The following is a 12,928-nucleotide window of genomic DNA, read 5'->3' on the forward strand; positions in this document are numbered from 1 at the left end:
TTTTCACACGCAATGATTAGTGGCGCCAACTGACTGGCATTCATTGGCGCCAGAACCGACTAGCAAACTCACAAGTATTTACACAGTAATTGGCGTATAATATGAAAAATATTTAACATTTATTAAACACACAGTAAATGACAGCAAGCATATAACCTCAGAATTTGAGGTTATATGCTTTGGCCAATAGCCGCCAGTAAACGCCACATTACTAGCGCCAGTTTGTATCAAGTGTTTACACTTGCATTTTTACTGGCGTTAGTCGACTGGCGCGGCCTAGCTGGCGCCACCAATCATTGCATGTGAAAACCGGCCTTAATACTTAAAAAAATAATGCCTATATTCAGTCAGTTGTATATACATATTTTATATACCAAAAAAATAAAAGAGTAACATAGATAAATTTGTAGTTTATTTCTAGTTTATAACTATGTATATTTTATAACTGTAATAAATAAATTTTGTTATAAATACATGTTTATTAAAATACATACACTTTCATATTTACAAACTATAGTATACGTAATTGTTATAATCCAATACTTATTTATAATAAAATAACATGAAAGTATAATTATATTTAATTACATAAGATTATATAATTAATAAAAGAACTTAATACATATACATATTTTACATATCAAAAAAAATTTTTTTTTGCAATCCATATCAAGAATTAACAGAACAACCATTCATAATTGAAGTTGTGACAAAAAAATTTAATAAAAGTGTGAAAGTTAAATCATAAATTCTTGCTATTCAACTTTTCCTACGGTATTGAAATATTCTTTAAAAATATCGCGAATATAGATTGCATTTCTATTAGGCATATTGCATTTATTAATTTCTAAATTGCGTAATTGCGCATTATTATTTCTCCACGTAGCATGTATTACAGTTCGATTTTCTAAATTTTCAACATCTACAGCTCCATGTAAATAAGCACCATTTTCTTTACTAAGATAGTTATGTAAAGCACAATATGCAAGGGTAATATTTTGCACAGTTTCAACTGGTAAATATATTTGTGTTAAAAGAACGCGAAATCTATTTGCTAAAATGCCGAAGGCATTTTCAACGATTCTTCTACCTGTACTTAATCTGTAGTTGTATATTCGCTCATCATGAGATAAATTTCGTGTTGTATAAGGTTTTAGTATATGATTTTGCAATGGAAAAGCTGCGTCAGCTAAAATAACATAAGGAATGGGTTCATTCATATCAGGTAATGGTTTATCTCCAGGCACATCAAGTGGATTTCGTGGATCATTTAAAAATTATGCTAAGTCGCTGTCACGAAACACTCCACCATCACTTACCCTACCATTAACACCGACATTGACATATGTGAATTGATAATTGGCATTGACTAATGCTAAAAGAAATAAAGAACGATACTATTTGTACCCTTGTAGTTGTGATACAACGAACCATCTTGAAGTGGTACTTTAAATTCTATGTGACGACCGTCTATAGAACCAATACAGTTTGGAACGTTCCATATTTCAAAATAATTATTTGCAATCTGTTCCCATTCAGCATTTGTAGTTGGTACCTGTAAAAATTATTTAATACATTATTTAATAATCAGCATTTCGAATAATTCATTATGTGTTATAATAATTAATTTTAAATTCTTATTTACCCGCAAGTAATCGTTTCGAAGAACTTTGTATATGACACGACATGTCTCTGGAATTATCCGAGAAATTGAACATGCTGATATCCTTGTCGAGTACTCTAAACTCTTATAATTTTTACCAGTAGCCAAAAACCTCAGAGTTAGTGATAAACGTTCTTTAGGAGATATACATTCTCTCATGTTAGTGTTTTGACGCTGTATATAGGGTGCTACTAGTTCCACAAGTTGATCAAATAAATCGTGTCTCATTCGGAAAAATCTTTGAAAATAATCAGTATCTTCGCTTCTCAATTCTAGATGGGCTAAATTAATTGTGCCTCGTAAATTATGACTTCTTCTGAGTATCCATTTACGTGTCCATATTTTACGATGCTTTCTTCGTTTCTCTTTTATACTATTTTCTTCGATTGTCTTTTTTTTGTATAGTTTCAGCTATTATAGCAATTGTGATTAACTTTTTTAATTTTAAAGATATAGTTAAAAAATTTTTATAAACTTAATAAGTTTTTTTTCTTTATTAGCGTTTATAATCAAGAATCTCTGAAAATTCAAAATATGTAATTATGTATTAAATTATTGCGTTTAAAAATATTCATAATATAAATTAAACAATTTTAATCAAAATAAATTATTGAAAAATATATTTATTTATTTTTTATTTCAATGTAAAACGCTTTTTCATGGTATTTAATAAATTGACAAAGATCATATAATTTCATTGACACATTAACATTTGATCGATGTGATCAAGTTAAACTTGATGGGCGAGATTAAATAAAATCGCGTATAAAATCCAGTTAAATTACTGTCAAGTTAGTCGACACGCCAGGCCGATGCTACACAACGACGAGAAAGAGATATTAGCGTGTGCACGAAGAACTTTCTAGGTACCAAGTAAGAGTGATGCAACCAAGTAACAACGAGTGAAACTACTTTTCCACTATAATACGAGACCGCAAAATAAACATACAAAGGGGAAAATTACTCTTATTATTATAAACGTGATATACTAAATAAATTTTGGTAATTAAAAATTGAAATAAACTGAAAATGATGCATTTCAATATTTTTTATGTAAATTTAACATGATTTCTACGTGATTTGAATATATGTATGTGAGAGCAAGAATTATCATATACTATAAACATCACGTTTAGAAATAAACTGCAAATATATTTTATTATAATAATATATATTATTATTTTAACATTGTATTATTAAAATTGTTGAATTTCTTACCTGGTGTTGGCGAAGGTGGCGTGAGGAATTTGTGCGAGATTATTTCTACTCAAGTCAACTCTTTGCAGTCTCGTATTCTCTTGAAAAATATCAGGTCGCAGAACCTCCACTCGATTGCCCTGAAAATTCACGTCCATCAACGATTTCAGAAGTCGGAAGCTTCGTCCGTGCAACGTGACCAGCCGGTTGCACCTCAAGTCTAGCTGCTCCAAACCCGTGAATTCGTCGAAAACGCCGTCGTCCAGGAGTCTCAAAGCGTTATAGCCTAGATTCAATTTTCTCAAATTCGGCAAGTCAGCCAGGGCGCCAGGCGGAATTCTCTCGATCCCGTTCGAGCTTAAATCCAATGATCGTAGGGCAGGTAGAGCCAGGTAGAGCTAGATCCTGAGAGGATACCGTTGGCAACGCGACAATACGGTTCTTGGGCATGTGAAGATGTTCGATGTCCTTCGGTAGACCAGGGACCACTTCTAGCATACGATTCAAACCGACGTCAAGCTCGTATAAGTTCGTTAGGTGTCGGAACGTTAAGGGATGAAGTACGGACAAGGCGTTCCCGGAGATATTGACGTGCTCCAGCACTGGTATGTCCGGAAGCGCCTATACGCCATAACGTTGGCACCTCGTGTTATAGGAAGTTTTTGTCCTAAGGAACGGCACTGTGTATTCCAGGAGGAACGGAACCCTGGGTGCCGTTCCTTTTCGAGATTAAAGTAAATATTTTTAAATTACATTTTGAGTAGATCTTTACATTTTTTGATGGATAAATTTGTTAATTCAACGAAGATCTTGAAATTTAAAAATTTTAGGGTAATTAATTGAATTAAATACAAAGTTTTTTAAAGTTAAGGTTAACTTTTTAGGTTAAAACGAAATTGTACACAATATATCCCAGGTAGAATAGAAAGTCATAAAATGTCAAAGTGACCTCAAATGATGCCCAAAAAATGATTAAATTATGATAAAAGGTGAATTTTGTAGTCATATTCTCATCACTTTGACGTCACTTTGACATTATCATGACTTTCTGTTTTACTTAGGATAATCCTTTCTTTTTTGTATTTTAATGTATTAGAAATAGTTGTACATATATAAAATTATTCTGACTTATTGCTATTTTAAAATAATGAAATGTATACTGAAAATTACTGTAATTTAAATATCAACTTAATTATAACGTGCTTATTATTATTTCTATAGATGGATTCTGTACAATCAAGGAAAATTAAAATTAGATACGGTGAGAAATGTATGAATATATATGTGACAAATAATACTTTGAAGAAAAGTGTCTTAAAAGATTATTTTCCTGACGGTGGGACTTTGACATATCAAATTGATGGGGAGACATATCTATTAGACACGGATGCTCCATCTACATAAATGCAAATGTGGACAGTTGAATTCGAAATTAATAAATTATTGAAGAGTAATAAATGATTGCATGAAATTCGTGTAATATTAATATTTAATTAAAATAAAAAATAAAATTTAATTAAAACTAATATTTAAGGAATTTTACCTTTAACGCTGGCAAATTCCAAAAGGGATTCGAGCCTCCAGCGTAGTAGTTCAACGTACAGTTAACTTGTCGGAATTTACAATTATCGCAATATCATTGAATCTTCTTCTTTTTTTTTAATTTCTTAGCATTGAGTTCGATTCATCACTGAATATGTCATTCCACAATAGAGCCATATAGGTTAGAATACATGAAGGTCTTCTTTCTAAGGTTACTTGCATTTACAACACCATCTATATGTATCATAGTGTAAATATTTCTGTCCGAGATCTCGGACGGAGAAATCGGATCGATTTCTAGTACCGTGGACACAAGGCTAAAAGACGAGAGAAAGATATAGAGATAGAAACGAAGAAAGAAGGAGAAGAGAAGGAACAATATAGAGAAAGGTATTATATATTATAAAAATATTTATTATATTGCAAATATATTTAAATTTATATATTAGTTAACTTCTTTATATACACTACCGCTCAATAATTTCAATATGCAACAGATTTGTTGATTTCTCTGTAAAGGATGAACATCATGATACGTGTTTTGCACAGAAATGAATGCACTTGCTGTTATAAACATTTCACTTGCATGCATCGCATTTTTATATAAATAATATATAAAAATACAATGCATGCAAGTGTTTATAACAGCAAATCTATTCATTTCTGTACAAAACATATGTTCATCCTTTACAGAGAAATTAACAAATATAGGGGTATATTGAAATTAATGAGCGATAGTGTATATAAAGAAGTTAACTAATATATAAATTTAAATATATTAATTAAGAGATGGAGAGATGGGAGGAAGGAAGGGCAGGGAAAAGTGAAAGAGGAAGGAAAGTGGGAGATAGGAAAAAGAGATAAAGCAATGGAAGCGAAGGTAAGAGAGCTAGAAAGGTGAAGAGAGTTAGAAGAGAGAGACAGAAGGAGAAACAATGTAGTAGTGAAAAGGGTGGAGGTGGTGGAAGGAAGGCTAAAGGAAGCGGTAGAGAAGCTATGGCTAGAGATGGGGCTAGAAAGAGGAATAGAGGAGGTAAAAGAGGTAGGAAGAAAAACGGGGAAAGAAAAGAAGATGGTTTTAGTTAGGTTAAAAGATAGAGTAAGAAAAAAAGAGATAATGCAGAGAAAGAATGTGTGGAAAGGGAGGATGGAAAGAATAGAGGATGACATGACCTTGAAAGAAAGAAAAATGTAATGGAGCCTAGCTGAAGGAGAGGATAGCTGAAAAGGAGAGAAAGAATAGGAGGAGAGCTTGGGTAAAGTACGGAAAGATTTGGATAGAGGGGAAGTGGTGGAGTTGGGATGAGGAAAAAGAAGTCCTGACAGATGGAGGGGAAATGAGAAAGAGGAACAAAAAGAAGGATGGGGGGGAGAAAAAGGAACAGAAGAAGAGGAAAAGAGTAGAAAAAAAGGAGACGGAAAAATGAAAAGAAAGAATAGTGAGAAGGGAGGAAAAACGATGGGAAGGTAGGGCGGAGAGAAGAGAGAGGAGAGGGAGAGTAGGAAAAAAGGGAGTGTGATAAGGCTGAGGGGTAGGGGGGAAAGGAGTCAGAGAGAGTAAAGTGGGGAAAGTAAAAAGGAGTGAAAGAGAGGAAAAAAAGGGGGAGGGGAAAGAAAGAAATGTAGGAGGGACGAGGAGGGGAAGGAACAGAACAGAAGCCTAAAGATAGGCTTTTGGGATGTAGCAGGAGTGAAGGAAAAACAGGAAGAGTTTTAGGAAAGGATAAAAAAGTGGGATGTCGTGGGGTTGGTGGAAACATGGCTGAAATAGGAGGAACGGGAGAAGATGAAGAATAACGTGCCAAAGGAGTTCAACTGGAAGATACAAGGTGTAAAGAAAGAAAGAGTTGGAAGAAGAGGAAGAGCAATAGGTGGGATAATGGGAGTCAGAAAGGGGTTAGAAGGGGAAAAAGAATGGATAAAGGAGGAGGGTTTAATGATTAGAGAAGTAAGATGGAAGAAGGAGAAATGGAGATGGCAATAGTTTACGTAAGCGGCAACTTATGATAATGTGTAAGATAAAATCTGTGAAGGAGGAGAAAAAAGAGATGGATAGTGGGGGGCGATTTCAATGCGAGAACAGGGGAGAAAAAAGCGCTGGAGGATGGAGAAGAGGGAGTTGAAAGAAAATCGAAAGATAAAATGATAAATAGGCAGGGGGAAGGGCTAATTAGATGGGTTGAAGAGGAAGGGTGGGGAATTATGAATGGAACAAAGGAGGGAGATGAGAAGGAAGGGGGTGAATTTACAGGAGAAAGAGGGGAAACAGTGATCAATTACGCGAAAGGAGATAGGAAGGTTTGGGAAACAGTGACAAGATTGGAGGTGGGGTGTGAGGTAGATTCGGATCACCAATCAGTAGCAGTACGGGTGGACAAAGGGGGTGATGGTGAGAGGAGAGGAACAATAGCGGAGGAAGAGAGGTGGGTGGAAAAGACGGACTGGTCGGAAGAGGCAAGAGAGGAGTTTAGAAGAAGAACGGAGGAGGTAGAAATAGGTAGGGGAGGGGACAATAGATAAAGAGATCAAAAAGTTGACAAAAAGAATTAAGATGAAAGAAAGGATGAGAAGAGTAAAAAAAGGGGCAGAAGGAAAGGGAGGATGGTGGGATGGGGACTGTAGGAAAAAGAGGAAGAAGGTAGAAAAGTTATTGAGAGACTGGAAAAAAGGAAGAAAATATAAAGAAGATTATAAGAGAAGAAAGAAGGAGTATAAAGAAATGTGTGAGAGGAAAAAGGAAAAAAAGAGAAATCTGCTGGAAGGGGTAAGAGAGGCGAGAACAGAGAAGCAGGTGTGGGAAGTAATAAAGAAGGAAAGGAGAAGAAGAGTAGAAATTAATAAGGAGATAACAATAGAGGAGTGGGATGAATACTTAAGAGAAATATTAGAAGGAACTGAATACAAGCGATGGTTAGGAGAAGGAGAGGAGGAAGAGCAGGGTTCGGTGGGGGAAGTAGAGAAAGGAGATGGGATAAGATGGGAAAAGGTAGAGAGAGTGCTGATAGGGCTGAAAAAAAGTAAAGCGGCGAGAGAGGACGAGATAGGAAATAAATGTATATCCATAAATGTATATCCATAAACTACTATTATTTCAATTATTATCATTTCCTTACTTGACGACATAATGATATTTTAAGTGTATTAATTATAATTACATAATAAGCGACAAATTTATTTAAAATTTGAAAATTTCGAAGGAATTGGAGAGAGTGCTGTCATACTACATATATATAACGTTTAAAATACTCTGTATTAATGATTTCTATTACTATTAATTAATATTATTGTTAGAATTAAAAAGATCAATACTTTTATTATTAGTTGTTCCTATAATACACATAGTACATACATTATGTAAGAGAAAGGGGGAAAAAGTGACGAATTGTTAATTTCTCTAAACTAATAACAGATAACGAGTCGATGCTGAACGTTAAAGGCGTTAGATAATAATGAATAATTTACTTGCAGTTTGATTTCAATCTGTTTACAAAAACATATAATAGTGTAACTCCGGTATATACGCCACAGCTAAGGGAAACTTAATTTATCGAGTACTATTTACTATGCTTAAGGCAAATGAATTATACTAATAAAAACTTTATACTGTCTACTACTAGAAACATAAAATATTAATGTTTTGTATTTAATAAAAAAAACTTAGAAACACTTGCATTTTTGCCATATATCCTAGAAGGGTGGATTATATGACATTCATGGGTAAAATGTAAGCCTTATAAAAAGTTACAAATAATGTTTATAAATAAGGCAATAAAATGTCATAATAAGTTATAAAATGTGTGTAAGAAGTTTATTAAAATGTAAGAATGATAAACAAATTATAAAACTAAAAAAATTTTTAAAAAAAATTAAAAGAACGATAGGTGCATTAAAGATTGTATCCATACAAAGTATCCGTACTATGGCTTAAATCCCGCATGCTAACTTGCCGTATATCCTAAACACAGGAGGGATATACAAGATATTAAGATATTAAACAAAAAATATAAGAGCTGTGCACTTGTATTTTGCTGTATTCCATAATCATTTGGAGGAGAGAAGGCGAAAGAAAGCAGTAGAGAAGCTATGGCTAGAGATGGGGGAGGAGGGAGGAATAAAGGAGGTAAAAGAGATAGGAAGAAAGACGGGGAAAGAGAAGATGGTTTTAGTTAGGTTAGAAGATAGAGTAAGAAAAAGAGAGGTAATGCAGAAGAAGAATGTTGAAAGGGAGAATAAAAAGAATAGAGAATGATATGACCTTGAAAGAAAAAATCAAAGAAAAATGCAATGGAGCCTGGAGAGGATAGCTGAGAAGGAGAGAAGGAATAGGAAAAGAGATTGGGTAAAGTACGGAAAGATTTGGATAGAGGGGAGGTAGTGGAGTTGGAATGAGGAAAAAGAAGTCCTGATAGATGGAAGGAGAAATGAGAGAGAGGAGCAAAAAAAAAGGAGGGGAAGAAAGAAAAACAGAGAAGAAGGGAAAGAGTAGAAGAGAGAGAGACGGAAAAATGAAATGGAAAGGTAGTGAGGAGGGAGGAGAAACGATGGGAGGGGTGGGCGGAGAGAAGAGGGAGAAGAGGGAGAGTAGGGAGGAAGGGTGAGTGGCGAGGCTGAGGGGAAGGGGGAAAGAAGTCAGAAAGAGTAGAGTGTGGAAAGTAAAAAGGAGTGAAAGAGAGGAAAAAGAGGGTGAGGGGGAAGAAAGGAATGCAGGAGAAAAGAGGAGGGGAAGGAACAGGAAGGAAGCCTAAAGATAGGCTTTTGGAATGTAGCGGGCGTGAAGGGAAAACAGGAAGGGTTTGGGAAAGGATAAGAATATAGAACGGGGAATATAGACGAGCTTTTCAAGAGGAAGAGGGGATAGGAGAAGGAAGAAGAAGCGTTTGGGAAAGGGAGCGAGGACTTTTTCAAAAAAAGCAGGAAGATAGTGAGAACGCCACCAGGGGGGGGGAATATAGATATAAAAGGGTTGTTGAGAGAATTAGGATAAGAGCTGAGGGAGGGGTTAAGGGGAGTGAGAGAGGAATTAAGAGAGGTGGCAAAGGGGCAAAAGGAGGCAATGGTGGAAGAAGTTGAGAAGATAAGGAACGAACTACAGGAGAGAGAGAAGAAATGGAGAAGGGAGAGAGAAGAGTTTAAAAATAGAATAGAAGATTTGGAAGGAAAATTGGAGGGGTTGCAAATAGAGTTAAAGGGAGAAGTTCGTGATGGAGGAAAAGGTGCAGAAGGAAGCGGAGGAGGAAAAAGGGAGGGGGAAAGGGTGAAGTCTGATTGGAAGGAGAGGGTGGAAAGACTGGAAAGGAGGTGTAAAGTGAAGGAGAGGGAAGAAAGGGAGAGAAATATTTTGATAAAAAAAGTGAAAGAGGATACGAGAGGAATAAAGGGGGAAATAGAGGAGGTGATGAAAAAGATAGGCTTAGAGGTTAAGATAGAGGAGATTAGAAAAATAGATGCGGGAAGGAGAAAGAAGGGAGGTATGGCAGTAGTAAGAGTAGGAAGTGAGGAAGAGAAATCGAGAATAATGAGAAATAAGTGGAAATTGAGAGACAAAAGTACTTGGATACCCAGCAAACGCAAAAAGATTAAAAGATATTAAAATTTTTTAATACCTTTAAATCCCTTTTTTTGGCGGAATTAGATAAAATTAGATGGGATTCAAAATAAGATGGTCCAATCCCATGGAATCCAAAAAAGAAAAATTTCAAATTCATCCAATCCTATGGAATCCGTAAAGGTTATGGAATTGCATGGCATTAGATGGTTTAGGAAACATCTCGCGCCTCCGTTGGGAGACTAAGCGCCGTTGTTCGTCGGTGAGCTTTTGTGTATGCCTAAGGGCATTACACGCACTATTGCCGACGGGCAATTAGCCCGAAAATGAGATTTGTAAGATCTGTCAGGCCCCGTAGGGGGTCCCTTTACATAGCGGTCGAGACGAAACTTTGAACTCGAGAAGATGCCCCGGCGATGCGACGCCTAGCGGCGTCGACGCGAACTGCCGGTAATGCAGATACCGCGCGGGCGTGTACTATTGGTGGCGCGTACCGCCACAGAGTTCAACACGGACACTTTTCAATCCCTATCCTGGCATTCAATGGTATTCATTTTATTGTCAGAATAGACGGAATTCAATGGAATTCAATACGGAAAATTTTAATTCCTAGTTTGGCATTCAATGATATTCATTTCGTTAACGGAATTAATGGTATTCAATGGAATTCATCACGAAACTTTCCAATCCCTAACCTGGCATTCAGTGGTATAATATTTTTGTGTCGGAATTGGATGGGATTCAAAAAAGACAAATTCTTTCCAAAATAAGGAATTCCATGATATTGAAACTATTTCAATCCCTTTTTTGGACAGAATGGAATTCGGAAGGTCCTTAATTGAATTCCTGGCAATCCCGTTTTAATTCTTTTCAATCTTTTTTCGTTTGCTGTGTAGAGAAATATTTGACATGGGAAGAAAATGGAGGGTAAATCAAGTTGCATGGAAGGCAAGAGGAGAGGGTACGGATAGGGCAGGGAGAGGTATAGATAGAGGGGGAGTGGTGGGTGTGGGATAAGGTAAGAGATGTGCTTAGGGATAGTAGAGGGTGGTGTTGGGAAGCGGGGCAAGGAAAAGGGAAGGAAAGCAAAAGAGAGGAAGTGCAAAAGTAGGTTGAGTAGAAAAGAAAGAGGGAACGGGTGGATGAAAGAAGAGTAGAGAATGAGAAGGATAAGAGGGAGGAATTAGAAAGGAGATTTGGAGAGAAGGAGGTAGAGAAGGGTGAGAGGAGAGAGAGAGAGAGAGGAGATAAGGAGAATATATAAGGTGGCTTTTTGGAATGTGGCGGGATTAACAAATAAAGATAAAGAGTTTTGGAAGGAGCTGGAGGAATGGGATGTAATGGTGTTATGTGAGAAGTGGGTGGATGGTAAGGGATGAGAAAAGATAAAGGAAAGGCTGCCGAAAGGTTACGTGTGGGAAGTCAGAAAGCAGGGAGGAAGAATCGTAAGGGAAGGGCGGTAGGAGGAATGATAGTAGGGGTGAGAGTAGGGGTCAAAATGGAAAAAGGAAGGACGAAAAAAGATAAAAAAGGGATGCTATCGATAAAGGTGAGGTTAGGGAAGAAGTGGTGGAACATAGTAGGAGTGTATACATATAAATAAGATATGGACAGGAAATTGGAAGACCTAAAGTAATGGGTGGAGGAGATAGAGACGGGAGTGAGGGTGCTGATAGGGGGAATTAAAATTCCCCCACGCAAGGACGGGGAAGGAGGGGGGATTCGTAGAAGTGGGAGAGGAAGAGAGAGGAGAAGGGGAAAGAAGAACGAAAGATGGCAAGGTAAACGGGAAGGAAAGAAAGTTATGCAGATTTTTGGAGGAGCATGGATGGGCGATTTTTAACGGAGGAATTAGAGAAGATGAGGAGGGAGAATGGACGTATACAGGGAAGAGAGGAGAGTCGGTGATTGACTGCGTGTTGGGGGACAGGAGGACAAGGGAGAGGATAGAACGGGTAGTGGTGGAAGCGAAGGTCGACTCAGACCACCAGTCAGTGACGGCGTGGGTAGAAAGGGTGAAGGACGGTTTGGGTAAAAGGAAGGGCGGAAGGGCGGAAGTGAGAGAGGAGATTGGTCGGAGGAAGGCAGGAAATAATTTAAAGAGTTAGTGGGGGATAAGCAAATTCCGGAAGGGGAGTAGAAGAGGAGTGGCAGGGGCTGAAAAGGAGGATAGAGAAGGTATTAAGAGAAGTGAATGGGAAGAGCAAAAAGGGCGGAGAAAGGGGCTGTTGGGGTAAAGAATGTAAGGAAGGGAAGAGAAAGGGCTCATGTTAAGGAAATAGAGAAGAGAAGGAAGGAAGAGTGGCAGTTATAGGGAGGAAAAACAGCGATACAAGAAGTTGTATAAGGAGAAGAAAAGAAGAGAAGTGGAGAAATGGGAAGTGGAGGTAAAGGAGATTAGGACAGAGGGACAGATATGGAAGGTGGTAAACAGGGAGAGAAAAAGGAGAAGAAGGTTGAACGAGGGAATTAGTATGCAGGAATGGGATAGGTATTTCAGAGATTTGTTGGGAGGAGTTGGAGGAGGAAGAGGAGAAGATAAGGAGAGAAGAGATGTGGGAAATAGTGGAAAAGCTTAGGGAGGGAAAAGCGATGGGAAGTTATGGAATTCCAAATGAGTTATGAAAGTTTGGAGGGGAGGTGGTGAAGGAATGGTTGTGGGAAATATGTAATAGAGTGTGGAAAGAAGAGGGTTGGCCGGAAGGTTGGAGGGGGGAAATTATAGTGCCCATAAGAAAAAAGGGAAAGGGGGAGAAAGTGGGGGACTACAGAGGGGTGATGTTAGCACAAACGGCATACAAGGTGTACGCTGCTGTTTTGGCGGAAAGCTTGAGGAAGGAGGTAGCAGAGAAGGGATTGCTTCCGCAGAGTCAGACAGGGTTTAGGAGAGGGGTAGGGACCACGGACAACATGTATGTATTAAATTACTTAATAAATAGGCAGGTAAATTAAAGAAGGGGAAGATGGTGGTGTTGTTCGTG

General features: G+C 37.4%; 1 long non-coding RNA gene across 1 annotated transcript; it reads right to left on the reverse strand.

Moving 5' to 3' along the window:
- Positions 1-675: 675 nt before the first annotated feature.
- LOC112461461 lies at positions 676-3,605 on the reverse strand. The gene is made up of 3 exons (XR_003041559.1): positions 2,882-3,605; positions 1,646-2,182; positions 676-1,555 (listed from the first exon to the last, which is right to left on the reverse strand). It is a non-coding gene; the product is annotated as an uncharacterized LOC112461461 (long non-coding RNA).
- Between the last annotated feature and the right edge of the window lie 9,323 nt (positions 3,606-12,928).

The sequence above is a fragment of the Temnothorax curvispinosus genome, unplaced genomic scaffold (assembly GCF_003070985.1).
Source record: "Temnothorax curvispinosus isolate PA1 unplaced genomic scaffold, ASM307098v1 QBEX01011432.1, whole genome shotgun sequence".
Taxonomy (NCBI): Eukaryota; Metazoa; Arthropoda; class Insecta; order Hymenoptera; family Formicidae; genus Temnothorax; species Temnothorax curvispinosus.